The sequence below is a fragment of the Dermacentor andersoni genome, chromosome 9 (genome assembly GCF_023375885.2).
Source record: "Dermacentor andersoni chromosome 9, qqDerAnde1_hic_scaffold, whole genome shotgun sequence".
NCBI lineage: Eukaryota > Metazoa > Arthropoda > Arachnida > Ixodida > Ixodidae > Dermacentor > Dermacentor andersoni.
This window is the reverse complement of record NC_092822.1, coordinates 116,007,535-116,034,421: the sequence shown is the minus strand read 5'-3', so window position 1 is coordinate 116,034,421 and position 26,887 is coordinate 116,007,535. Positions and strand designations below refer to the sequence as shown.

The following is a 26,887-nucleotide window of genomic DNA, read 5'->3' as shown; positions in this document are numbered from 1 at the left end:
GCACCGAGGCCTCCTGGGTGTTTGCAAGAACGCCTCGCCTCCGCACCACGTCTTTCAGGCGTACGTCAATGTCGCCACCGGAGATATCGCCCCACCACCTTTCAAGTAGAGCCTCCTGCTGAATGCCTTTGGGGTTGAAAACCTGGACGTCTACTGGGCATTACAAGATGTACAGATTCAGGCGAGGAGCAGCGCAGGATCTCAAGACAGGGACCGGAGGACCAATATGCTGCAGAACTGAATCTCTTAGAAAACCCCTTCAAGGAGCCGAGCAGGAAGTCATCGAGCGACACTAGTTTAAGATGCGTAAGCAGCCGCCTGCTGAATCTATCACTGGCTTCGTCTCTGCATTACAGAACATTACCAGCAAATACAACTTCACAACTTCAGTGAACTCTGTGGTCCGCGGTCAACTTTTCAGCGGCATGGCTGAACAGCACGTGCGACGTCTCCTTCTATAGTTGGGCCCTATGCTTACTCAGCACCAAGCCACAAGTTGAAAAGGTTGACTATCAGCGTGGTGGTATGCAAGATGGCCGCCCATGGTCTTCAGTAAAGCAAAGCCAACATGCCGTCTATCCTCTCTGACATGACTCGGGAAGAAGGCAACATGACCGGGGGCAACATGACGACCGTCCCTCTCCCCCACCGGAGTCTGCAAGAAGACAGGACGGCCCACACCGATCGGAATCGGGTTCACGTTACCGATGCCAATCTCTTCAACACTACGCAAATATTCCTGTTTCACCCGCAAACTAGCTTGCTACGCTTGTGGGAAACAAGGCCACCTCCGAGCACCATGCAGCTCAGCAAATATTGGCAGAAATATTCAGGAAAACGTCGCGCAAATTCAAGACAACGCCGTAAACAATATGCTCACAATTTTAACTACTGTCGAATGCTCCAACAATTTTTCGTCATTAGGTCCCTTACAAGTTGTGAAAGCAAGCATCACTTTCCTCGGAGGCACCAGTGTGACTGCGCCCATGCTAAACTTGCCAGTCTTCAAGCGGTACTTCCCGTGTGTCATAGTTCTACAATCACACATCGTCTTTCAGAACTTCTCCAAGCAATGCATCCCCAACGTAGGATACTTCACGACAAATGTCCGGCACAACATTACCGTCGCTCCTGTCACATTTTACGGGACGAAAGAAAGCGCATCGCTCCTTGGTTTTGGATGCCATTGGAAGCCTCCTTGTCAGCGTTCAGGGTGCTACCTTGTCCTGCTCTCACGTTTCCAATGCCACAACTATCCAACTCGCTATTAACTCTCCTTCTAAATATCAGCATCTCTTCTCCCGGGAACTCGGTTTAATGAAGGGGTACACCCATGAGTTGAAACGTCGTCCTGGATTGGAACCTGTAGCTGCCAAGCTTCGCAGCTTGCCGTTGCTGCTCCGGCAGCAAGTCACCGATGAACTTGAATTGTCACCGATGTCTTGAAAGCTCCGGAGTAATCGAACGAGTCTATGCTTGAGAATGGGTCTCTCCGCTTATTGTGGTGAAGAAAAATAACAGTTATCTGAGATATTGCGTGGGCTAGCGTGTGCCAAACCAGGCTATCATGGTGCATGGTTTTCTCTTGCCGTACACGGAAGAACTCCTCCAACGACTTACAGGTGCTGTTTAATTTTTGAAACTAGATCTTGCATCAGCATACCATCAGGTTGAATTGTCAGAATCAAGCAAAGACTCAAATACTTTTCTAAAGCATGATGGCTTGTACAGATTCCGTATCGTCTGCTTTGGGCTTGCAGCTGCCCCTGCAGTTCTCTGGAAAATGACGTTAAATATTTTGAAGAGTTGCTTCGAAGTGCTATGCTACCTTCCTTGATAACATATTGGCCTGTGGTCGAACGAATGAAGAACATGATGCCAATCTGCAAGTTTTTTATTCGTATCAGCAACTCGGGCATGAAACTTCATGACAAGTGCGTCTACACTGTTAATGAAATACAGTTTCTTTGTCACTATTTCAGTGCCAACGGCTTGTCGCCTCTTGAGCCTAAAGCGAATGCTCTTATCAATGCTCATGCTCCTACGTATTGTAAATCCTTGCAATCAGTTCTGGGCCTCGCTGGATCTTACTCAATGTTCATTTCGCAATATGCAGACGTTGTTGAACCACTGCTTGCAGTGCTCCACAAAGGCCCAACATTTCATTGGTCTCAAGAAGCCAGTTTGAGCTTTAGTATCATTAAAGAGGTACTGGTTGCGAACCCAGACGTCGTCTACGCCTGCTCCGCATGAGTGCGCTCATTGGTCGTCGGCGATACGAACGCGTCTTGTCTTTATTCTAATGCTTAGTTTATGTTTTCATAATTATTAATCTTCTTTTTATGGGCGGACATTTCTATTATAGCTCCAAACAATTGCCACTCGATGGAGCGCTGCTCACCGCTAATGCTACTTTTTAATTCCTTAATAATCCAGCAGATTTTAATCCGGATAATACTGCAAAAAATTACGGCGTATCTAACGCGGCCGTTCGAAGCAACGTTAAGTGAAACTTGAATTATTTCAATGATATGTCAAATAAATGATATGCAAGGACGCACATAATGCGAACACCTCTATTTTATGTCCAAGTACATGCTACGAACTGCTGAGGTCTTGCCCTATCGTAGAAGTTTTGTTATTTTGTTTCGCCGTAAAGTGCATGTATCTGTTCCGAAGGTAGAAAGTTGGGCTTGTTGGAAAAAAAACTTTATGCTTCCGCTGGGATATAGGCGAAGCCAGATGAGAAAAATACAGCTATAGTCAGTGATAACAAAAGAATGAAAAAGTTACATGTACGCTGTTCAACTCAAGCGCAGTTCCCATATGTGCGCCAGTCAATCGGGTGCGCTTATTTTCAGGACTTCAAACGATTTCCTATGGCTAAAGCGGCTGTTGTCTTCGTACATATCTGTCTTTGTGTTACTAGATTTATAATGAAACCTGAATGTCTCTACAAATTTTGTCGGTGATTTCGTTACTAGTGTTCAGCCAAAGGTAATATTCTAGCTTGAAACTACGACCTCTTATTTAGCCTAGTATTTACGTTAGCAGAGCAATGTCATCAAGCTCTGAATCGGTTTCATTTGTCTCAGCTCTCTTTCACGAGTCAAAAGCAGATGTACTAAGGTTTTCTGGACGGAGCTTGCTTGTGACTTTTATGTTTTCAGCAATTATAGTTGCTTTGTAAAACACCGAGACCCTTTTCTTCCGTGCGCCCTTGGCGTCGGTTACAAGATTCCACTTTCTTACTGAAAAACCTACGTTAGGCAGAGTGGCAACCGCCTGAACGAGCATTCACGTCAGCACAGTAATGCATTACAGAGAACGCCTATCTCGCCTTTTTCAGTAGCAGATTATAACACGTCTAGTTGGAAGGCTTTCGTTAGTCCAACTAAAGTTAGCATTAAGCACAAGGATGAAAAAGCGCGTGACCTTGTAGAAGATTTCTTTATTACAAAGGTTAGCATCACAATTTGGCATTCCCAACCTTCCATCTCAATGCTCGATTCTGCGATGCCGCTGCTTGTTGGTATGTTCCGTGATGTCATTTAGTAGGCATGCGCGCACAGGTGGCGTTTTCCGTTGTGTTTTGCTCATCATTAACTCGAGTTGTTAGGCAGCGCTCGTCCTGGGTCTTTCGTTTTCCGGCCTGATTTCAAACGTGCAGCTGTTCGTGCTCTGCCTGCCGGGCAAGAGGGCAAGGCGGCGATAAAGCCACCACGCGAACCCGGTGACACGCGACCGTGGATCCCAATGTCTCCGGGATCCGCGTAGTTTTAATTAAGGCTGCTTCACATGCTGCGACTGGACCGAACAAAACTGATGCAGTGGCATGCGTCACAATCCAATATTTACAGGGCTCATTTCACCCGACTGCCATTCCAGCGACGCGGCCGTTGCAATGCCCAAGGTTTCTTGCTGCGAGGTTTCTTGCCATACGCCGCATAATTCTTCAAACGTATGATATTATTCGCCAGTCTTGATAGTGGCAAGTGCTATACATGCCTTGTAATTTAAAAACTCTTCTAACGCTAGATTTACTTCGGGGGGTGCAGCAGCAGTCCCTCAAGTTCAGCGCTGTGTTGTCTCGTGTGCCTTCTACGTCGGTGTCATTTTGCCTGCGCTGCGACAAATTACGAGAGGACCAATCAACAAGCCGATAGCTATTATTATCGCTTGCTTCAAGATCCGTGAATGAGAATTGGGCAAATTTTAAAGCAAAATCTTAGAGTTAGTTGACAAATATGTGCCATTAATCTCTATAGCAAACGATATAACTAACCCTTGGCTTACTAAGCAACTTCGGTCACTAAGAAATAAAAAGAAACACTTGTAAAGTACCGCGAGACGTAATCATATGGTTTCTTATTGTGATAAATATAAGGAATGCCTATAACCTTATTATAAAGCATTAAGTGCAGCCGAAAGGAAATATTACTCTCAGGACTTTCCCTCAGTTATCAGCAATTATTCCCAAAAATTCTGGCAAGTAATTTGCCGCGATAGTTCTCTGAACACACCGCAATACACTATGCAAAACAAACTCTGATTTCAGATAAATAGTATCCAGTGCTTTCAATGCATATTTTTCATCTTTTCTTACAAATAAACATTGTTCCAATGTGTCCCTTGTTCCAGAGCAAGAGTTCGCCTTCATGGCACCAGTCATAGTCACTGCCGAAGGAATCGTTAACACGGTTACCAATCTACTTCATCTAGTATTGATAGTACAAAATAAAAAATACTAAAGAATATTACAGATATACGGACACATTCTTAACCAATCATTATTATCTGGTGAATTCTAATACCTAAGCACATGAAGATAGCTAAGGTCATTCGCTTTTTTTTAATTTGGTGACAGGCACTCACCTTGTAATTATCAGTCGATTTCACTAACATGTACATGCTCCAAACTACTTGAACATGTTATAGCTTCTTATATCTACTCTAACACTGAATCCAACAACATTTTCTCTTTAATCAGCATGGTTTCAGGAAAGGCTACTCATGCCACTCGTAGTTATTTGAATTCACGACTGACCTTCACTTTAACATGAACACTAGTGACGAGACTGACTGCCTCTTTCTTGATTTCACTGAAGCTTTCGATACTGTACCTCATTGCCATTTGATTTCCAAGTTGTCGGCCCTTTCTTTAGATTCTTGAAGACTACCTTGGCTTCATAACCTCCTGTCTATGCGTCAACAATTTACACTAGTGAATAACTTTTGATCTAACTTTTGCAACGTCACGTCCGGTGTCCCTCAAAGTAGTGCCCTCTGTTCACTACTCTTTTTTATATACATTAATGAATAACCCTTCAACCTATCATCACCAGTTAAGTTGTTTGCTGACGTCTGCATCATCTACCGCACAATTAAACGTTTCGATAACTATCCCACTCTCCATAATGACCTTGATCTTAATTATAGTTGGTGCAAAATGTGGCAGAAGTCCTTTAACGCCACTAAATGCAAGTTAATTAACTTTAGCCGCAAACTCACTAACACGGCATTCGATTAATAATACCATAATTTGCAATGTACCTTCGTACAAATATGTTGGCGTCCACCTTACACCTGATGTTTCCTGGGCTACACATATAGCAGCCATATGCTCCAAAACTTCTAAGTCACTCCGTTAGCTGCGTAGCAACATGCGTAGCACGCCTTCTAGTATATGTGAATTAGCATATCTTACCTACGTTTGTCCGCAACTAGAATTGGCTTTATTAACGTGGTCCCCATATCAGGAGAACGTTATCAGCATTTTGGAAGCTGCTCAGAATAGAGCAGCTAGATTCATCTCGCGTAAGTATGACCATCCTTCTAGCATTACTCGAATTACAAAAAGAAATTTCACTTAAGTCATTAGAAATTCTCCGCGTCATTGCTCTCCTCTGTCTGTTTCACAGCTGCCTTTATGTGAACACATCTCACAGTCTGCCAAATCATGCACCTGTGCCCAAGTCACGGCGCCTTCACAACACGATCAGTTTCATGGGCATGCATGGTCAAACTCATCATCACTGCCCCGCGCTATTGCACATTGGAACAGACTTCAGGACCACATCGCAGCCATGTCTAACCGCGAAAGCTTTAGGTGATAACCTGAATACGCCCTGTGATAAAACTGTGTAATGATGTTCCGCCGTACTATTTGTAACCTTTGTTTTGTGACTTCTTTCTTTTTTTGATGCTATATTTTTCGGTTCTGTACAAACTGTTACCTACCTTACTCCATGCCCTTCGGCGAGCCTGTAAAGTATTATGACTAAATAAAGGTGCAGTATTCGGAATTCGGCTGCAGCGAAGTCATGTCAGTGCAGAGAGACCCTCGCACTACCCGTGCTCAGCGTCAGCTTCCGGAGAAATTATTGTGCATAAGTGGTTCCTACTCCTAGCCCTATTCTTGCACCAAACTTAGCCACAAGCAACAACTAGAAAGTCCACGTCTGCCCCTGATGGAAGCCACCAATAATCTCTGTGTGATTACTGAACGTGCAATGGAATTTGTGTTGTGAACTTCAATCTTAACACAAGCCTGGTTCGTCCATCGCGGCGCGCATGCTGTAATTATCTATAGAAGTCCTCTCTGAATATTTCTAAATGTGCGAAAGCCAACACCACAAGTTCTTTAGGACCTGCAGTCACTTGTGTAAGTAGCATCATAGCATTTTAACAGGCGTAGTCATCGTCTATTTTCTCGTCCTACGTCTCGCACTGTTAGTATACTGTTGATTATACCAAAATACTTCAATCAATATGCTGCAGTACGTAGTGTGGTGGCGTAGCCCCACGGCAAACACGAAATAGGTTGTTATGAGTATATTTACTCGTTACTAACAAAACAAAGGGCTAGAATTTTTTTATTGGTGTGTGAAGCATAAACTAGGAAGCTATCGGAACTATCGGCCAATCTCGTTCACATGCGTGTGCTTCTACCTGCTTGGTGGAGTGGTTGTGCTGCTTCGCTCCATCTCCATACAGATTTTCTCTTTATGTGCCTCACGCTGCCTGTCCTCTTGCACACTGAACTTCTGAGTGTCAGACATGATTCCAGCAACGGGTGCGACGACCTGGTGGCCGCACCCTATCAAACTTTCTGAGATTCAACCCGGTGTTACACCAGACCAACAATCGCATATGCCAGCGGCGGTAACCAGCCTCGACATACCCTCTGGCGTTGGATTGCAGCCTTAACAGTTACAGGGCACCACTATACTCCGTCCTCTGTGAATTTCTCGCTTCCGCCTGGCCAAGGTCCTCCCATGGAGACCATCTCCTGCTTCGACGTCAGACTGCCCGAAGTTCAGGATGATTTTCCTGATGTGGCAAAATCATCTGCTACTGTTACCTACATGGACGCTACCGCGAATTTTTCCGACGGCTTGGAAAAACACACTGAAATACCACCCCCTAATCACTGCCGCGCATCGAAAAGGTCGCTCATCGCAGTGAACTCTCTGCCAGTCAAAAACACACCTAAGCCAAACATGACCATCATATATAAGCCGAAAATGCTTAGCAAATTATCACACGCTTCAATCCGCTCACACTGAAGACAGATTTTGAAGCGGTAGCTCCGGCTGGAGTACTGCAAGTACGACGAAATGATCGCTTGAACCTCCTGGCTATCGGTACACGCGATGCAGAAGCCTGTTGAAAACGTTGAATGCCTTTTGAAAATATAAAGCATTGCTAAAATACCTCTTCAGGCCCGCGAGCCACGGCCGAGCAATTGTGGAGTAGGCGTCATCAAGGGAGTTCCTGTATACCTCGATCAAGCTGATATCTTCACGGCTATTCTTCAGAGAGCACCTGTCAAGTCTGTACGTCGACTGGGAGCGTCAGAAAACGTCCGCTTTGTGGGCCGCAGCAGCATAGACAACGTGGTCAGCCTTGTCAACTGCGTAAAATTCAACTAAGCTGCACGCAACATCACTATTAGCGTATTCCTCGACATGAAATGAGCGTTCGATAACATGACTCACGAGGCTATATTATACGCTCTGAAGTCCGTTGGAGTTTGTGGCCATATGTAGGGTGCTGTATTTCAGACTAACTCACATCGCTCAGTATATGTCCATAAAAGAAGGTGACATAGCTCCGCACAAAATGCATCGAGGAGTTTCAAAGGGCAGTGTTTTCTGTCCGGCCTTATTTAACGTCTCTCTTATCGGACTGCACGGAGAAGTGCATGCCCGCGTCGGTTGAAATCTCTTTATATGCAGATGACATCTGTATATGGAACTGTGGTCGCAACAGACGCGTCCTACGAGCGAGATTGTAGAAAGTTACCAATTATATTGAAAAAGTTCTATTTGCGCGAGGCTTAACGATGTCACCAGAAAAGTGTGCCGCCCTAGGCGTGGTGTCTCGCACTGCACGTTAAAGGTTGTAGACTCTCCCATTCGGTACGTTTCAAGTCACAAGTTTCTGGGCATGACAACCGGCAGACTAATGACGTGGACACCCCATATACGAATGCTAAAAGAAAAAAAAATGGATCGTGCGCGAGCATCTTCTGTATGCTATCAAGCAACCCTGGGGCGGCTTCGTAAATTCTCGGCAACGCATGTACACGGCTCTCTGTGAAGGTATCCTGCGATACGGCCTTCCTATGCCACAGGGCATTTCCCAAACCAACATAAAAACACTTACCGGTGCGCAAGCAAATGTCCTGAGGGTGCACCTCGGCTTACCGAAAAGCACATCAAGTGTAGGAACCCTTGCAGAAATCAGACGCCTATCGATTCCAGTACTTCTCCGGCAGGAGTTTCTTCGAGTACACATGCGCTTTGCCGCCACAGTGCCGGGTCATCCACTTGCTTCAGACAGCGGTCTTGCGGGGCGGAGCTTGTTCCCGCTCAATGATCAAATCTCTTCTATGCCGGCGTAACCAGCGTGGAAAATTACTTTGTTGTTTATTGTCGCTTTCGTACCTGGTCCATCGCTGACATATTTTGCTCCAGAGCATGTTAAGACCAGCTTCAGAGCTCACCATCATATTTGGACTGATGGCTCCGTTACCCCTACATCATCTTCCATTGGTGCGCGGATTCCTCTGCGAGTGTTACCATCTCTGCCGCTCTCAGTCACCGCACTTCAACTACAGCCACTGAGCTACCTGCACTGTGGGCCACTTTGGTTTACATCACCCACCAAAAAGCTGAGTTTTGGGCCATCTTCAAGAGCGGTCCTGCAGTCCCTGAAGTCGCCACGCATGCAGGAACTACTCGTAATGGACGCCTATGCAATAAAGCCTGCGAACTGCCTCACTGCGTTGTGCTGCAGAGGTTACCAGCCCACTGCGGAATATAAGGCAACATCCAGGCTGACCATGCTGCCAAAGCTGGACACGACACTTCGAGAGTAATGGGCCAGATACATTTCTCGAGAAAAGAAGCGGCGACACTGGTATCTGCACATGCTTGGCGCCTACAGAGATCCCTCTGGACAGATGCCAGCTACCAGTACGGACCCCTATACAAAATAGATCCATCGGGTGACTTTTACACGCAGCGAGGAGTCAGTCGACAAGACCAAGCATGCCTTCACCGCTTAACACTCATCGTGGCCTACACAAACTACTTCGAGTGTAAAATTCAACTCACGGACTCGCCATCGTGCTCTGAATGTAACGTGCCTGAAGTCCTGCAACATGTTCTGTGTGACTACTGCCACTACGCGTCAAATAGAATTTTTGGAGGCGTTACTGCACCTTTAGCGGGACTCGAGCTTGGCACTACACCACATTCTCAGCCCACGGCAAAGCCCCGCCTGTGCATTATGCGCCGCGAAAGCACTGCTGACGTTCTTGTAGGCCACGAGCCTTATCGAAACTTAGCGAACATCTCTTTAGTGTATATATACGTGAGTTTATGTGTGACTGCATGTACTGTTAAGTGCTTATCAGTGTATCTATTATTGCGGGGATAACGTATACTTACAAAGTATTACTATATGCAAGGTTACAACAGCCACAAGCAGTGGCGACTGATGCAAGGCTTTCGCGCGTGCCTCTGGCCACCTCGTCGCCGTCGTCTTCGTTCGACCGACAGTAAAAGCCCGTTCACTGTCTCGTAACACTACCACATGATTCTTGAGATTTCCTTGGAGATTTGTAGCGTTCGGCTTCATATTAGAAGTATTTTGGTACCGCATAAATTATCTACACAAATATAATCATACGTTCAGTTCACGCACGTCTCGAGTGTACATTAGTTGACAGCGTATTTCGAAAGATATGCCTTCAGACCTTCGTGCTTTCTTTTCTTTTTTTATTCGTACAAACAAATTCGGTTTGGCTTGATGTGTTGAGTGGTTCCAAGCATGGCCCAATGTGGTGATGATGTAACTGAAATTATTTCTCCCAACCGTGTGATTCATGCATTCAATCACTCTGCAATGAAATAAAAGATCAGGTGGTGAAACTGCAACAAGAAACCTGTGCTTGAGGCTGGAATAATGAGGTATTTAGCCGCTGCTTTCCTAGTAGCGACCTTTACTACATGAACCATGACTCCAAATGATAAACTCGAAGCGACTCACAATGTGACGGAGAAAAAATGCATGAGACAGCACAGCCAATTCATTAGGGTTTGTGGAAAAGTATTTTACAATGTAAGAGCTGCCAAACCCTCATCGGAAAGGGCGACGAAGGAACCTTGTTTTGTTGCGATGACTACAATGTTCGATATTGTGTAATGATTTCAGCATGGAACACGTCAGATTACAGCGTACACCCGTTCCGATGAACCTGGTTAAGCCTATTCTTGTGTTGCTAAGGAACAATGTGGGAAATTGGGGCTTGCCTTGGAAACAAAACACAGTGCCACAGCCAATTTTTTTGATGCGAGAACGTCAACTGGCCCATAGAGGAAAATGCCTGTATGCCGTCTGAAGCAGTGAAAAAACGGCACATAACTTCGCATTGGCTGCGACACCGCGTCACGTGCTCTCGCGCGCTCGTGACACTGGCTCGGTCTTGCTGGCTCGGGCTTCGACAGAGCAGAGTGGGCGGAAGGAAACACTTGCTGCCGCGCTATTGCGTCAGGGGGGAGGGTATCGCCGCGACGCCACGTCACCCTCGCTCTCGCTCTCCGAAGCCTCTGTTATCCGCACATTCCTTGTGCGCGCAAGCTCTTGCCTGCATTCGAACTGCGCTTCGGTAAAGTCAAATCAAAACGCGCCGAGCGCCTCAATTCTATCGCTTTCCCGCGAGGAGTTCATTATTCGAAGGACCGTGCACTCAACGGCGTTCAATTGGACATTCATACTTTAACATTCACAACTCATAAGAAGTGCTTAGGTGTCCTCAGATCTTTTGAATTTCCTCTACTCCAAAAACATTCGAAGCGAAGCACTGTCTAGAACAATGGATAAGTGTTGTGAAGAGATAAGAAATTAGTAGACACCATGAAACTCGGCTGACGCAGGACACGGATAATTTGTGAATACTGGGAAAGAACAGCTGCACCAGGCAGACGTGAAACTGGGCTGATTATGATTATGATAATATAGTGCCATCCGGGTATACAGCAACTTAAAAGCTATATTTTCCAAGGTTGGTCCAAGGGCAACCAAGATGGTCATAAATTAGCAATCGGCCTCACACAACCATTTTTGCTCGTCGTCTTTGCCGCAACCACACTGAAGCGGACTTCATTCGTAAGCCAGCAATGTTTTGGTGTGAAAGGCAAATCATTACACTTTTCTATTTTTAGGTAATCTTTCTTTGCCCAACACCAATATCTGTCCTGTTGTGTGGGTTCATCCCATAAAATGTTCTGCCTAACCTGCCTCAATATACTCACGGCGGTCGTTATTTGAAACCTCCGACAGGTCCACAATTTTCCAGATGTGAGTAAAGCGTTATATCTCTCGTACAAGTTTTACAAAGCATGCAAGTGCTGCGGCTAGAAAGCCCCAATATAAATTAGGTCGATGTTCGCCGTAGAATGTGGCTGTATAGTCCACCTCACCTTGAGCAGTTCGACCATAGCTTGAGGGTTCTGGAAAAAAACCAGTGAATACAAGAATCTAAACTTGCGAATACAAAAACAAACAAGTGCCATAGCTCCAGATGCGCCCTGTATGCACAATATTTTCCTTTAACCCATGTCTTATTTGTTTCATCTTAATCCGTAAGCCAGCAATACCTTGGTATGAAAGGCAAAGTACTACACTTTTCTATCTTTAGGTAATCTTTCTTTGCCCAACACTAATTTTCTGGCCTGTTCTGGGGGTTCATCAAATAAAATGTTGGGCTTAACCTGCCTCAATATACTCCCGCCGGTCGTTATTTGTAACCTCCGACAGGTCCACAATTTTCCAGATGCGAGTAAAGCGTTATATCTCTCGTACAAGTTTTACAAAGCATGCAAGTGCTGCGGCTAGAAAGCCCCAATATAAATTAAGTCGATTTTCGGCGTAGAATGTGGCTGTATAGTCTACCTCACCTTGAGCAGTTCGACCATAGCTTGAGGGTTCTGGAAAGAAAACAGTGAATACAATAACGTAAACTTGCGAATCAAAAAACAAACGACAAACGCCACAGCTCCAGATGCGCCCTGTATGCACAATATTTTCCTTTAACCCATGTCTTATTTGTTTCATCTTAATTCGTAAGCCAGCAATACCTTGGTGCGAAAGGCAAAGCATTACACTTTTCTATTTTTAGGTAATATTTCTTTGCCCAACACCAATTTTCGGTCCTGTTGTGTCGGATCATCACATAAAATGTTCTGCCAAACCTGGCTCAATATACTCACGACGTTCGTTATTTGAAACCTCCGACAGGTCCACAATTTTCTAGATGCGAGTAAAGCGTTATATCTCTCGTACAGGATTTGCAAAGCATGCAAGCGCTGCGGCTCGAAAGCCCCAATATAAATTAGGTCAATTTTCGACGTAGAATGTGGCTTATAGTCCACCTCACCTTGAGCAGTTCGACCATAGCTTGAGGGTTCTGGAAAGAAACCTGCGAATACAAGAATCTAAACTTGCGAATACAAAAACAAACGACAAGTGCCATAGCTCCAGATGCGCCCTTTATGCACAACGTTTTCATTTAACCGATGTCTTATTTGTTTCATCTTAATTCGTAAGCCAGCAATACCTTGGTATGAAAGGCAAAGCATTACACTTTTCTATTTTTAGGTAATCTTTCATTGCCCAACACCAATTTTCTGTCCTGTTGTGTAGGTGCATCACATAAAATGTTCTGCCAAACCTGGCTCAATATACTCACGACGTTCGTTATTTGAAACCTCCGACAGGTCCACAATTTTCCAGATGCGAGTAAAGCGTTATATCTCTCGTACAAGTTTTGCAAAGCATGCAAGCGCTGCGGCTCGAAAGCCCCAATATAAATTAGGTCAATTTTCGACGTAGAATGTGGCTTATAGTCCACCTCACCTTGAGCAGTTCGACCATAGCTTGAGGGTTCTGGAAAGAAACCTGCGAATACAAGAATCTAAACTTGCGAATACAAAAACAAACGACAAGTGCCATAGCTCCAGATGCGCCCTTTATGCACAACGTTTTCCTTTAACCGATGTCTTATTTGTTTCATCCTAATTCGTAAGCCAGCAATACCTTGGTATGAAAGGCAAAGCATTACACTTTTCTATTTTTAAGTAATCTTTTTTTGCCCAACACCTATTTTCTGTCCTGTTTTGTGGGTTCATCAAATAAAATGTTGGGCTTAACCTAACTCAATATACTCACGGCCGTCGTTATTTGTAACCTCTGACAGGTCCACAATTTTCCAGATGCGAGTAAAGCGTTATATCTCTCGTACAAGTTTTACAAAGCATGCAAACGCTGCGGCTCGAAAGCCCCAATATAAATTAGGTCAATTTTCGGCGTAGAATGTGGCTTATAGTCCACCTCACCTTGAGCAGTTCGACCATAGCTTGAGGGTTCTGGAAAGAAACCTGCGAATACAAGAATCTAAACTTGCGAATACAAAAACAAACGACAAGTGCCATAGCTCCAGATGCGCCCTTTATGCACAACGTTTTCCTTTAACCGATGTCTTATTTGTTTCATCCTAATTCGTAAGCCAGCAATACCTTGGTATAAAAGGCAAAGCATTACACTTTTCTATTTTTAGGTAATCTTTCATTGCCCAACACCAATTTTCTGTCCTGTTGTGTAGGTGCATCACATCAAATGCTCTGCCTAACCTGCCTCAATATACTGACGGTGGTCGTTATTTGTAACCTCTGACAGGTTCACAATTTTCCAGATGCGAGTAAAGCGTTATATCTCTCGTACAAGTTTTACAAAGCATGCAAACGCTGCGGCTCGAAAGCCCCAATATAAATTAGGTCAATTTTCGGCGTAGAATGTGGCTTATAGTCCACCTCACCTTGAGCAGTTCGACCATAGCTTGAGGGTTCTGGAAAGAAACCAGTGAATACAAGAATCTAAACTTGCGAATACAAAAACAAACGACAAGTGCCATAGCTCCAGATGCGCCCTTTATGCACAACATTTTCCTTTAACCTATGTCTTATTTGTTTCATCTTAATTCGTAAGCCAGCAATACCTTGGTATGAAAGGCAAAGCATTACACTTTTCTATTTTTAAGTAATCTTTTTTGCCCAACACCAATTTTCTGTCCTGTTTTGTGGGTTCATCAAATAAAATGTTGGGCTTAACCTAACTCAATATACTCACGGCCGTCGTTATTTGTAACCTCCGACAGGTCCACAATTTTCCAGATCCGAGTAAAGCGTTATATCTCTCGTACAAATTTTACAAAGCATGCAAGCGATGCGGCTAGAAAGCCCCAATATAAATTAGGTCAATTTTCGGCGTAGAATGTGGCTGTATAGTCCACCTCACCTTGAGCAGTTCGACCATAGCTTGAGGGTTCTGGAAAGAAACCAGTGAATACAAGAATTTAAACTTGCGAATCCAAAAACAAGTGGCAAGTGCCACAGCTCCAGGTGCGCCCTGTGTGCACAATATTTTCCTTTAACCCATGTCTTATTTGTTTCATCTCAATTCGTAAGCCTGCAATACCTTGGTGCGAAAGGCAAAGCATTACACTTTTGTATTTTTAGGTAATCTTTCTTTGCCCAACACCAATTTCTGTCCTGTTTTGTGGGTTCATCACATAATATGTTCGGTGTAGTCTGACTCTGTATATCAACGGTAGAATTTGTTTGTCACCTTCAATGGGTCCACAATGTTGTAGATGCAAGTAAAGCGTTATACCTCTCGTACAAGTTTTTCAAAGCATGCAAGTGCTACGGCTAGAAAGACCCACTATACATTAGATCATTTTTCGTGCGTAGAATGCTGCTGTAGAGTACACCTCACCTGGAAGAATTCGACCATAGTCCTTGGGTTCTGTAAACAGTAAATACAAGCATGTAAACTTGCGAACCTAGAAAGCAACGAGAAGTTCCATGTCTCCAGGAGCTGCCTGTATCAACAAAATGTACTTTTGACCCGTGTAGCATTTTTCTTCGCTTAATTTGGAAGCCGGTGATACTTCGGTGTGACAGGCTCGGCATAACACTCTATATTCTTTTAGGCAACTTATCTTTCTCCGACATCGATTTCGCGTTCGATTTTTTGAGTTTTCGATATAAAATATTCGGTTTATCCTTATTCAATATAACAATGGTGAACTATTTTAGTCACCTTCGATGCGTGCACAATGTTGTATATGAGAGGAAAGTTGTATATCTCTCGTACAGGTTTTTCAGAGGATGCAAGTGCTACGGCTAGAAAGGCCTACTATACATTAGATCACTTTTCGGGCGTAGAATAGGGCTGTATAGTGCAGCTCACCTGGAACAATTTGACCATAGCCCTTGGGTTCTGTAAACAGTGGATACAAGTATGTGAACTTGTGAATCCAAAAAGCAATGAGAACTCCCATATCTCAAGAAGCTGAATATATCAACGAAATGTACTTTTGACCTATGTACAATCTTTGTTCTCTTGATTCGGAAGTCGATGATACTTCGGTGTGACAGGCTCGGCATAACACTCTATATCCTTTTAGGCAACTTATCTTTCTCCGACATCGATTTCGCGTTCGATTTTGTGAGTTTTTGATGTTAAATATTCTGCGTATCCTGATTCAATATAACAATAGTGGACTATATTTGTCACCTTCGATGCGTGCACAATGTTGTATATGCGAGGAAAGTTTTATATCTCTCATACGGGTTTTTCAAAGGATGCAAGTGCTACGGCTAGAAAGGCCCACTACACATTCGATCACTATTCAGGCCTAGAATATGGCCGTATAGTGCACGTCACCTGGAACGATTCGGCCATAGCCCTTGGGTTCTGTAAACAGTGAATACAAGTATGTAAACTTGCGAATCCAAAAAGCCACGAGAAGTGGCTTTTTGGAGAAGTGGAAATTTACCTGTAAACTATGTTCAATTTTTCTCATCCTAATTCAGAAAACGCTGATACTTCGCTGTGGCAGGCACAGCACAACACTTTATATTCTTTTAGCTAATTTATGCATGTCCAACCCCAATGTTTTGTTTTGTTGATTCCTGAAATGAAATGTTCTTTGTATCCTTATTCAATACGTCAATGGCGGACTTTAATAGTCACTTTTAATTGGTCCACAATGTTGTAGGTGCGAAGAAAGCTTTATATGTCCCATACAAGTGTAACAGTACATTAAAATATTTTCCGGGCGAAGACCCTGGCGGAATAGTGCACTTCACCTCGTGCAATTGAACATAGCCCACGGAGTCTGGAATGAAATGGTGATGACACGCATCCTAGCTTGTGAATGCTAAAAGCAATGAGAGGTACCCAGTCTGTAGAAGTTTCCTGCATCACGACTCAATGTAAGAAGAGTAGGCTTTAATTCTCACCTTCGACAGGTCCAGAATGGCCGTGGCCTGGAAATAAAAGAAAAATTCTGTGAAATTGTAAGAAAACAGTAGCTTCTGTGACTTTCATAGCTCGCTATTGGAGCGTTGCGCTCAGAGGTCAAAAAGCATAAGAAATGAGAGAGAACGGGCTACTTAATAATCCACGAGTAAACAATTTTAACACAGAGGACAGATATTTAGTGGATATTGAATAAAGGGATAAGCAATAGCGCTTGTCTTATTCATTCTGCGCCCGCACTAAAGGAATGACCAGGAGAGCGTCGATTTGTTATGATGACTGTAGTCTTACTTTGAAGCAGGGTTGTTCCTCGCCTCTCGTTAGCCAATTAGATAAGGAAAACCTGCGGATGTAGGCAATGCTATTCGCCTTGAAACCAAACAAAGGACGCCCCCTAAAAAAGAGGTTGAGGCTGCTCAAACAACCTTTGGGTCTTGCCGCAGATGATGTCAGAGGCTCAAATATGTATGGGTGTGCGCGTGGGAACCTTCTACAATGAGTAATTAATAAAGGGAAAATGAAACATCCACTCAAGCGTAGCAATTGCTACAAAGGAAACCCTTACGGGTTCCTCGAAAGAAAAGCCCCGCAGTTGAAGGAAAATTCGTCCTGATCCGGGACGCGAACCCGGGACCACCGCTTTTCCGAGGTAGCCGTTCTACTATCCGAGCTAACCAGACCTCTAGTAGATGGCAGGGCGAAGCCAAATTTATCGACAACTTGAAGGAAAAGCATGAGTTTGACGTAATAATTCTGCGGAAACCCGCAAGGTGGAGGGAAGTAAATAATAAAGGGAAAATTAGACATCCACCCAATCGGTGCAGTCGCTACAAAGGAAACCCTTAAAAGCTCCTCGAAAGAAAAGCCTCGCAGTTGAAGAAAAAATCAACCTGTTCCAGGACTCGAACCCGGGACCACAGCCTTTCCGGGGCAGCCTCTCTACCATCTGAGCTAACCGAACTCGCCATTTATTATTTACTTCCCTCCACCTTGCGGGTTTCCGCAAAACTATTACGCCAAATTCTACAGTGACGCACCCCTTAGGTCCTTTCCCGTTAGCCACTTCACTCAGTATGCCCCGATCCATCATTTGAATATATTGCTCTCTCTCTCTCTCTCTCTCTATTTCTTCGATCAGTGGCAGCATGACAAAGTGATGTAACATATATACGGACTGACATGTATGGCATACCTGCCAACGTTTAAGACGTTATCGTAAAATAGCCGATCAGTCCCTGGAACCTATTTATTTATTTATTTATTTATTTATTTATTTATTTATTTATTTATTTATTTATACATACTGAAGCCTTATTGGGCTATTGCAGGAATGGGTATGAAAATAGAACAATGACATATAACAAAGGCAATATGAACAATACAGACGCAATGAAAAGAACTGTCTATTCAATGGTCGCTAAAAATAAGTTTAAAGGCAGAGAACGGGTATTACCAGGTAAAGAATTTCAATATTCAAGTACACGGGGTCATGATTACGGGATTATGATTAGCATGCTGACATCATTACCTTACGCATTTTCTTTTCTCTCAAGTTAACTGCGAAATCAATTTGATATGAATGCAGATACAGTTTCTGGCCGATCTTTTTCGAACCAAATTTATTGGACCCGTTAGATTATCTGAATCTACCGGCGGCAGCTCAAGGTCCTCCTACAATCAAAGTGTAATGGCAGCCTAAATTACAGCTACCGTTACGTGAATATTTGCACATTGCCCTTGTTTGTTTTTTATGTCTCCAACGGAGATTATTTCTGCTGCATCTGTATGTAATAATGACTGTGTAGAGCGCCCTTACGGAAGAAAGGAGAGCCAAATTTATATAAACCGTTAACATTGTAATACATGAATGCACAACATAAGCAATTGCCGCGGTAGCTTAGTCCGTACAGCGCCGTGAAAATAATATTCAAGTTGCATGTTCGGCTCCCACAATGCGGCAAGGTTTTCGTCCTCGTCCATTTTTCTTTACCTTATTATTTCACCAGAGTGACCGATTGATTGATAAACGCAACAAACTATTTCCCTTTTGCTTTTTCTGTCTTTATTCTTTAATCCTTTATGTAATCGCAGAAGACAATTTTTTTATCAGTAATTTCAGCAATTTTTTAATGCACATGCTGTGTGCTAGGTCAAACTCCATCAAGGGCATTGCTTTCGGTGAGACGAGATAGAGCGTGTGCGTAGACTCGTCCGTCGCTGCACTAAGGCATCGCACCGGACGAGTTGCGTCAAGCAAAAGCGTTGCCCAATGAAATGGTTGGAAGAACAGGGCGTCATCCTCTCTGTGTCTCTCTTTCAGTGCGCTAGAAGCGTACTTACAGAGTGCGACAAGCCCAGCGATAGGTATAATGCTGAGTAGCTTCATCTTGGCACTGTCGTGGATGCTTGAAGATCTGCGGAAGAAGGCGATTGAAATGTCTGATCTGCTCATCCAGTAAGTCGAGCTCAAGCACATTTAACGTACGTTATGTTTTAGACAAATTTCTCCATTATAAGTCCAAAATCAGGAAACGGGCTGACGGAGGGAATAGCACACTGTGGTATAAAGTTTGTAAACAGGAATAAGGTGCCTCAGAAAGGCTGGCCAACGTTTCGATAGGAGGACCTGTCTTCTTTGTCTTTTGTGTTACGCGCGCACTGACCGCCTGACCGGCTCTTCTAATGCCACAAAAACATGCCGCTAACGACACCCCTGAATGCTCCTTAACCTCTCCTCTCCCCAACGCCTTCCCATGCCCCTGTCACTCTTTAATTTTTTTCTTTCTTGTTCTTTCTCTCTCTCTCTCTTTTTTTTTTTTTGTCTTGGTGTCGCCCTGCTTTTTTTCTCTGCTTTCCTTTATTTTGTTTTCTCCCCGCGTTCCCACTCTCCAGCTCTTGTCTCCTCGTCTTGGGAACGAAGCTCACAGACGTCGGACGACAGCGCTCATTACCTCTGAAGTGTCTCCCTTTAACACCAGCCACCAGGGACAACACCCGCACGTGACGTCACTGCACTAACCCTTTAAAACTAACATGCCGAGGATGACGAGGCCGCCTTTGACGAAAATAGGTCCTGCTATCGAAACGTTGGCCAGCCTTCTTGAGGCACCTTATGCCTGTTTACAAACGTTCTTCATTATAAAGGAATCTGACATTTTCAGAGTAAAGGCACATGCACGCCGGAAAAGGAAATTAAGAAAACGACCGAACATTTATTTGATGGAAAGGAGATACAAGCATAAAATACTTATAGATTTTGTCATGAATTGGCGTGCATGCCTTAACACAGCGACTGTGAACAGGGTCGGCCACCTGAAGCGCTGAAACGCAAATCATGTGGTTGCCCAGCATAATCATGTGTACTAAAGCGACCGATGCATGGTGGACAACTTCCTAGCCAGCGTGGCCAGGCAGCCACTGTCGGAAGACGCTATCCTGGGCTCATGGCCTGATATTACAACTGTCAAGTCAAGTCAAGTGAAGTTTATTTCCAACACCGAGTCGGAGGTTCTTGGGCGAAAAGATGTCGCAGAAATCTTGAGAGTACCCTAGGACCCATTAAATAGCAGCAGGCAGATTGCAAAAATAATCATCTGAAACGCTGTACAAAAATGTAGGCATGAAGTACAATTCACGCAACGCAACAGTTTTAGTGCACAAAATAATTGCATATTATACAGATGTCGAAAAATCTTTGTAAACACTCGTGCAAAAGCAACAAAAATAATTTTATACATCAAATGAAATATGTATCAAGATAGCAAAAAAAGGTTGTTCGAGTGGTTCTTACATCTTTAAAAGCATAGTTCGCACATGTTTCTTGAATTTACATTCTGGTAGTTCGAATTTGGTACAAGTTAAGAATTTGTTCACTATTGGTGGTATCTGGTATTGAAGAAGACATTCTCCGTAGCTTGTACGGGAATAAGGAACTGGTATGGATTGATTTCGGAGAGAGTATCGGGGGGAGCTATCAAATGAATGCTCATGAAGCTTGTTTTTCTTTGTATAAAGTAGTAGTTTATATGTATAAAGATCACTTGCTCTAGTAATATCGTGCTTTATGAACAGCTGATGAGTACGTAGTTCGCGAGGGTGCCCATAAAATGTTCAAATATTCTGAGAACCTTTTTCTGCAACACCTCGAGTCTGGTTAGGTTCTGAACAGACATTTTTGCCCATACTAGCGCGCAGTAGAGGTGAGAGTAGAAGTGGCCGTAATATATAGCTTTCTTTAGCCATAATGGAACTAAGTTTGATAACCTGTACAGACAGCCTACAGTTTTGCCCAATTCAGAAGCAAGCCTGGACACATGGGTATTCCACGACATGTTTTCCTCGAACCAAACACCTAGAAATTTTTGCGTGCGAACGCACTCTAACGATGTGCCTTGAAAGGAGAATTTCAGATTAATACATGGTTTGTTTCTAGGCCTAAAATAACGTATTTCGTTTTACGTGCGTTTAATGTAAGCTTGTTTTCATTTAGCCACACTTCCAAATGCCTTAAATAATTCGTTACAGTAACTTGGAGACTTTTCATTGAATCAGCACTAAAAAAGACATTCGTATCATCGGCATACATAACTAGTTTTTCTGTGTAAGGGATATTACATATATCATTAATATAAACTATGAATAATAAGGGTCCTAAGATCGAACCTTGTGGAACGCCTTGCTTAAGTTCAATTTCTGCTGACGTTAAGCTTCCAACTTTAACATATTGCTTTCTGGCAAATAAGTAGTTTTTAATAAGTTGTACAGCAACACCGCGTATTCCGTAGTCGAATAATTTTTGTTCTAGGATATCATGTTTTATACTATCAAAAGCCTTTTTCAGATCAAGAAACAATCCAACTGTATACAGTCTTTTTTCGAAATTGTTTAGTATCTCTTCTTTTACGTTTAACAGGGCTGATTCAGTGGACATGCCTTTCTGGAAACCGTACTGAGCATTGTTTATTATGTTATACTTTCTAAGAAAGTTCCTTAGTCTGCAATTTATGGCAGATTCAAACACCTTCGATAGAACAGGCAAAGCAGAGATTCGCCTGTAATTCGAAATGTCATTTAGAGCACCGCCTTTATGCACAGGGCATACACGCGCAAGCTTCAGATCGGAAGGGAAAAGTCCAGAAACGAACATACAATTAATGATATGAGCCAGGAGCTCTGAGATGAGATCCGCAACATACTTCATAGGCGCCGCACTTAATTCATCAGAACCTGTTGCGACATTGTTACGTAGTATATTTATCGAGCTTAATACCTCAAATGGTGTCACTGGGGCTAAACTAATTGTGCTAGGCAGTGTTACTCTACGGCAGATTCTTTCCCATGTACTCTGTTCAGAAGGCGGCAAATAGTCGCCGGAGTGGGCAAAATATTCATTCGAAGCCATAATAGCTGCATCTTCGCTCATGTCTTGGGAGAGGGCTCTGACGTCGAAGCGCGTTTTGTTTTCCACAAATTGTCCCAGATTATTAACTGAATTCCATAGTTTGCGAGGATCATTATAAATCTTGGCGAATAGGCTGACATGAATAGGCTGAACTGCGTTCGAGGCAGACAACTAAAGTGCTTTTAAAGTTCTTGCATGAAACTGGACTAGGTGAGCTGCTTTAGTATAGGTTTGCTGTGTAATGTACACGAAAATTGACTCCTTCTCTCCTCATCATCATTAAAATTGGTCACTTCGTGTGTCTCATATGTCATGCGCATCGCTGAAACATGGCCTCGTGAAGACATTCATGACTCGGAATCCCCGTCTCATGGTTGCGCTGCAGTCCAGCATGATTGTCAAAATAAATAACGTAGTGGTGTCGCTTTACTTGTGCGCTGGTTTCAAGGTTAAGGTATTATCGGGTCCAATTATGTGGGATTGGCGTGATGCAAGCTTCTATTACATAAGCAAATTTTAACAATTTCTGCGGTTTGTGCCCACTTGGTAGCCCCAGCGACATCATCCTGTTTGCTGGCTTTAATATTCCCTGTATTCAATGGCTTCGAAAAAAAACCGCCAGGGGGCCGAGGAGCACAGTCGTACCTCACATGGGCTCCTGCTTTTCTCGCTATTTTGTGCGGAACGTTGCTTGGAAACTCAGCGAATTTGGTAACCTCGGATTCCTGAATTTGCAAGGCATCGTTTGACACCAGCCACGACGCAGTGAGTGGACCTCTACTCGAATTATCGTACCCTGAACATTGTGTGACCGTGCGCTCCAGTATAACCCTAACGCCGGGGCACCCGTGGCACGAGCAGGAGACCAGCGGCTCGCGCCTGCATGCCCGCGGTGCACGCGCACGGCGCTCTCGCAGCAGAAGTGAATCGCGCAGAACCAGCATCTGAGGCGAAGCGCGCCCGCTTTTCTGGAAACAGAGATGGCGAACGCTTTACCAGAAGAGCCGACAACGGCGCGAATGGAGGTGACCGGGGCTAACACCGATACCACACCACAGTGGACATACGACGCGAATAGCGGCAAAACGACGGGTAAAGCCCACATCGAGTGGCTACAAGTTGGTCGTAAAGGCAGATCAGCAAAAGAAGACAATAAATCCACCGAGGAAAGAGCCATGGAAGTCCTGAAACCAGACCCCAAGCCTCAAGCACAACCACTGCCGCAGCGTCAACGCATTCTGAAGATGCGCCCCTTCCCTACTGACGACTTCAAGATCGTCTTCCGCCCTCAAGCAGGTCTTGACCTCTCGAAGCACACACTCATCGCAGTGACACAAGCCATCGGAAGATCCAGTGGTTTGGTCCAGCAAGACTTTCACGATAATGTCCGAGTACAAGTGCAGAAACTAGAGAATGTGATCATCGCGAGCACGGCAAGTACGGAACGAGCTTCCAAACTGCAGCATATCAACACCATACAACTCGGCGGAACCGTCTATCAAGTAAATCCCCACATCCGGCACCCAGACGATGTGTGCCGCGGAGTGATATACGGCCTCGAACCGGGTACAAGTCCCGCGGAGATTGTTGCCGGCCTTCGAGTGGACTCAAGATACACGGTTCTCGGCGCGCGCATGCTAGGGTCTTCAACAGCCGCGGTTATCACCTTCGACGGACAGCACGTCCCTTATTACGTAACGTACCAGAGCGGTGACTACAGATGCAAGCCCTACCGAAAATCCGTCCAATACTGCAGAACCTGCGGCGCCATCGGACACAGACAGGATATATGTCCTCAGCCGAGAGCCAACTTCTGCTACACATGCGGGCGCGATGGGGTCACGGAAGAACACGATTGTCACCCGAAGTGCGAAATTTGCGGCGGAGACCACGAAACGGCAGGCAAGGAATGTAAGAAGAAACTCCGTAACAACCCGCCTCCATACCAAGTAAGAAGACAGCAACTTGACAACGCTCGCGCCCGACAGAATCACTGGAGCTCGAGCACCGAAGACTTCCCCGCGCTGGTTACCACATCAGATAGCTCACGGGGGCCCTCGCCTCGACAAAGACCTGGCCGGAGTCGCTCTCGCTCTATCCTAAGATCGCGCTCTACATCCCGCTCTCGGTCACGGTCTCGCTCCGTTAGGCGAATCACTTACGTCGCCGCGGCGAACGGAAGCAGCGCCTCGAATTCCTCACGCAACCCCAGCAGTTCGGGTGAAACAGCGACGATACGGACTCTCGAACATAAAGTACAGGATCTAGAGAGGACGATACAACAACAACCGGTAGCCGAGTGCGACATGTCAGAACTCGAGCAAAGAGTAGCGAAGAGAGCAGAAGAAAGCATACTAAAACATGTAGAAACCAGAATAATGAAGCGGGTAGACGAGCGGCTGCAAGCACATGAAGCGAAGATTCTCGACCTTGTGGAACGACGCCTTCAAGTCTTCGAGGAAACCCTCACTACAAAACTTCTCGCATCAGTAGACAGGACCATACAGACAGTGATAACTAAAATCATGGACAAGGTAGAGCCACTAACCCGTACGGTCACCACACTCAACGCCAAACTGGATGGCTTCATGGCACAACAACACAACTTCATGACCTATGCTTACAAGAATTTTGTTACTCATGAACATCTGGCGGAGCAGTTAGGAACCAAACGAAAAGGACGAAGGACCGTACGAGGGGAATCCGCGGAGGATTCTAGATCCACAACGCCAAACCACCTACTCCAGGTGGAGGACAACCACCAACATGGCGGCTCCCAAACGTAGACATACCGAGCCGCTTCCCACCCTCCGCATTTGGCACTGGAATTGCAGATCCTATAGACCCCGCTCGGCCAACCTGCAAGAATATCTCAAAGCAAACAATCCTGACATAATCGCGCTACAGGAAACCAACACCATGAAAATAAAGCTCCCCGGCTACAACACTATGGCACAGACTGCCCGCACCGCAATTCTTGTCAAGAAGACACTAACCGCACAGCCTCACGAAATTGAAGACACTGAAATCGAACACACCATAGTGGAGGTGTTGCCGACTCGCAAGAATCAACAGAGCCTATACCTGGCCAATCTCTACAGCCCGCCGCGGGAGCAGCTACTCCACTACGACCACTTCGTCCGGGACCTTCGCAAGAACGTAAACGGCAACCGGCTTGTTGTAGTAGGGGACTTTAACGCCCCACACGCGGCCTGGGGCTACCCCAATACCACCAAGAAAGGGGCACGGGTTCACGATGCCGCACAGCAGCACGGTCTTACGTTATGGAATGACCTGCTCCAACCCACCCGAGTGGGCAACAGCGTGTCCCGGGACACCAATCCTGATCTCACGTTCACTCGAGACGTGCGAAAGGCCACGTGGACCCGACTCCCGGACACGCTAGGGAGCGATCACCACATAATTCAAATCGAGGTTGAACAATCTCACCGCGCGCACAAGACAGGAAAGGCGCGACTCACTGACTGGAATGCGTATAGGAATGAGCTTGACAACGAGTCGGACATCGAAGACGTTGAATCTTGGCTAAACGGTATCGTAGGTGCGGCTGACGGCCACACCAGGACGATTCAACTAGACGAGGACAACCCGGCGGTCGATAACCACCTACTGCACTTATGGGAGGCTCGGCGATCGCTCCTCAAACGATGGCGACGCCAAAAGCTCAACCGCAAGCTCCAGCGCCGAATTGCCCTATTAAGCATGCAGGCACAGGAGTACGCTGAACAGCTAGCGAGTCAGAAATGGCGATCCTTCTGCGACCAACTTCAAGGAAACCTCAGCACAAAGAAGACTTGGCATATACTTCGATCCCTGGTCGACGACACCCACACCAAAACCCAACAAAGACATACAATTCACCGACTAATCCACAACTATGGCGGCACAGAGGATCAGCTACTCCAAGAACTTCAGACGAAGCTACACGGCTCAGCTAACCCGCAAGCCACTGCCACCAACCTTTCCACCCCCAGAGAGTACCAAGGAGCGCCGAACGAAGAGCTAGATCGGCCTTTCACACAGGCAGAGTTGCAGGCGACCCTCTCTAGGATAACACGCAATACGAGCCCGGGCAAAGACAGAGTAACCAACAAGCACCTTCGACAGCTACCCCCTCGGGCGTTGACGGCTCTCCTTCGGTATTATAACGACTGTTGGATTAAAGGCGAGCTACCAACAGCCTGGAAACACTCGGAGGTAACCATGGTACCCAAGACAAACAAACCCATCTCCATCGCAAACCTCCGCCCCATCTCCCTTACGTCCTGCGCCGGGAAACTGTTTGAACACATGGTCAATGAGCGGCTCACCACACATCTCGAGGGAAACGATCGCTATCCGCACACCATGTTCGGCTTCCGCCAGATGCTCTCCACGCAGGACGTCCTCTTCCAGCTAAAAGAAGATATTCTTGACCATTTGAGCAAACACAGCAAGTCTTCCATTCTAGCGCTAGACGTAAAGGGCGCCTTTGATAACGTGAGCCATGAAGCCATTCTCCGTAATCTAGAAGATATCGGCTGCGGTGCCAAAACATACGCCTACATGCGCGCTCTCCTCACCAACCGT

At 45.2% G+C, this 26,887-nt stretch overlaps 1 long non-coding RNA gene across 1 annotated transcript in view; it reads right to left on the bottom strand.

Annotated features, from left to right (window-relative positions):
* Positions 1-10,282: 10,282 nt before the first annotated feature.
* Positions 10,283-26,887, bottom strand: part of LOC129384459 (uncharacterized) — an 80,584-nt gene continuing 63,979 nt past the window's right edge. The window contains exons 7-13 of the long non-coding RNA XR_011890207.1: positions 19,237-19,310; positions 16,878-16,904; positions 15,823-15,852; positions 15,346-15,375; positions 12,471-12,500; positions 11,994-12,023; positions 10,283-10,411 (exon numbers count right to left, since the gene is read on the bottom strand). This is a non-coding gene — a long non-coding RNA (uncharacterized lncRNA). The remainder of the gene's footprint in view (positions 10,412-11,993; positions 12,024-12,470; positions 12,501-15,345; positions 15,376-15,822; positions 15,853-16,877; positions 16,905-19,236; positions 19,311-26,887) is intronic.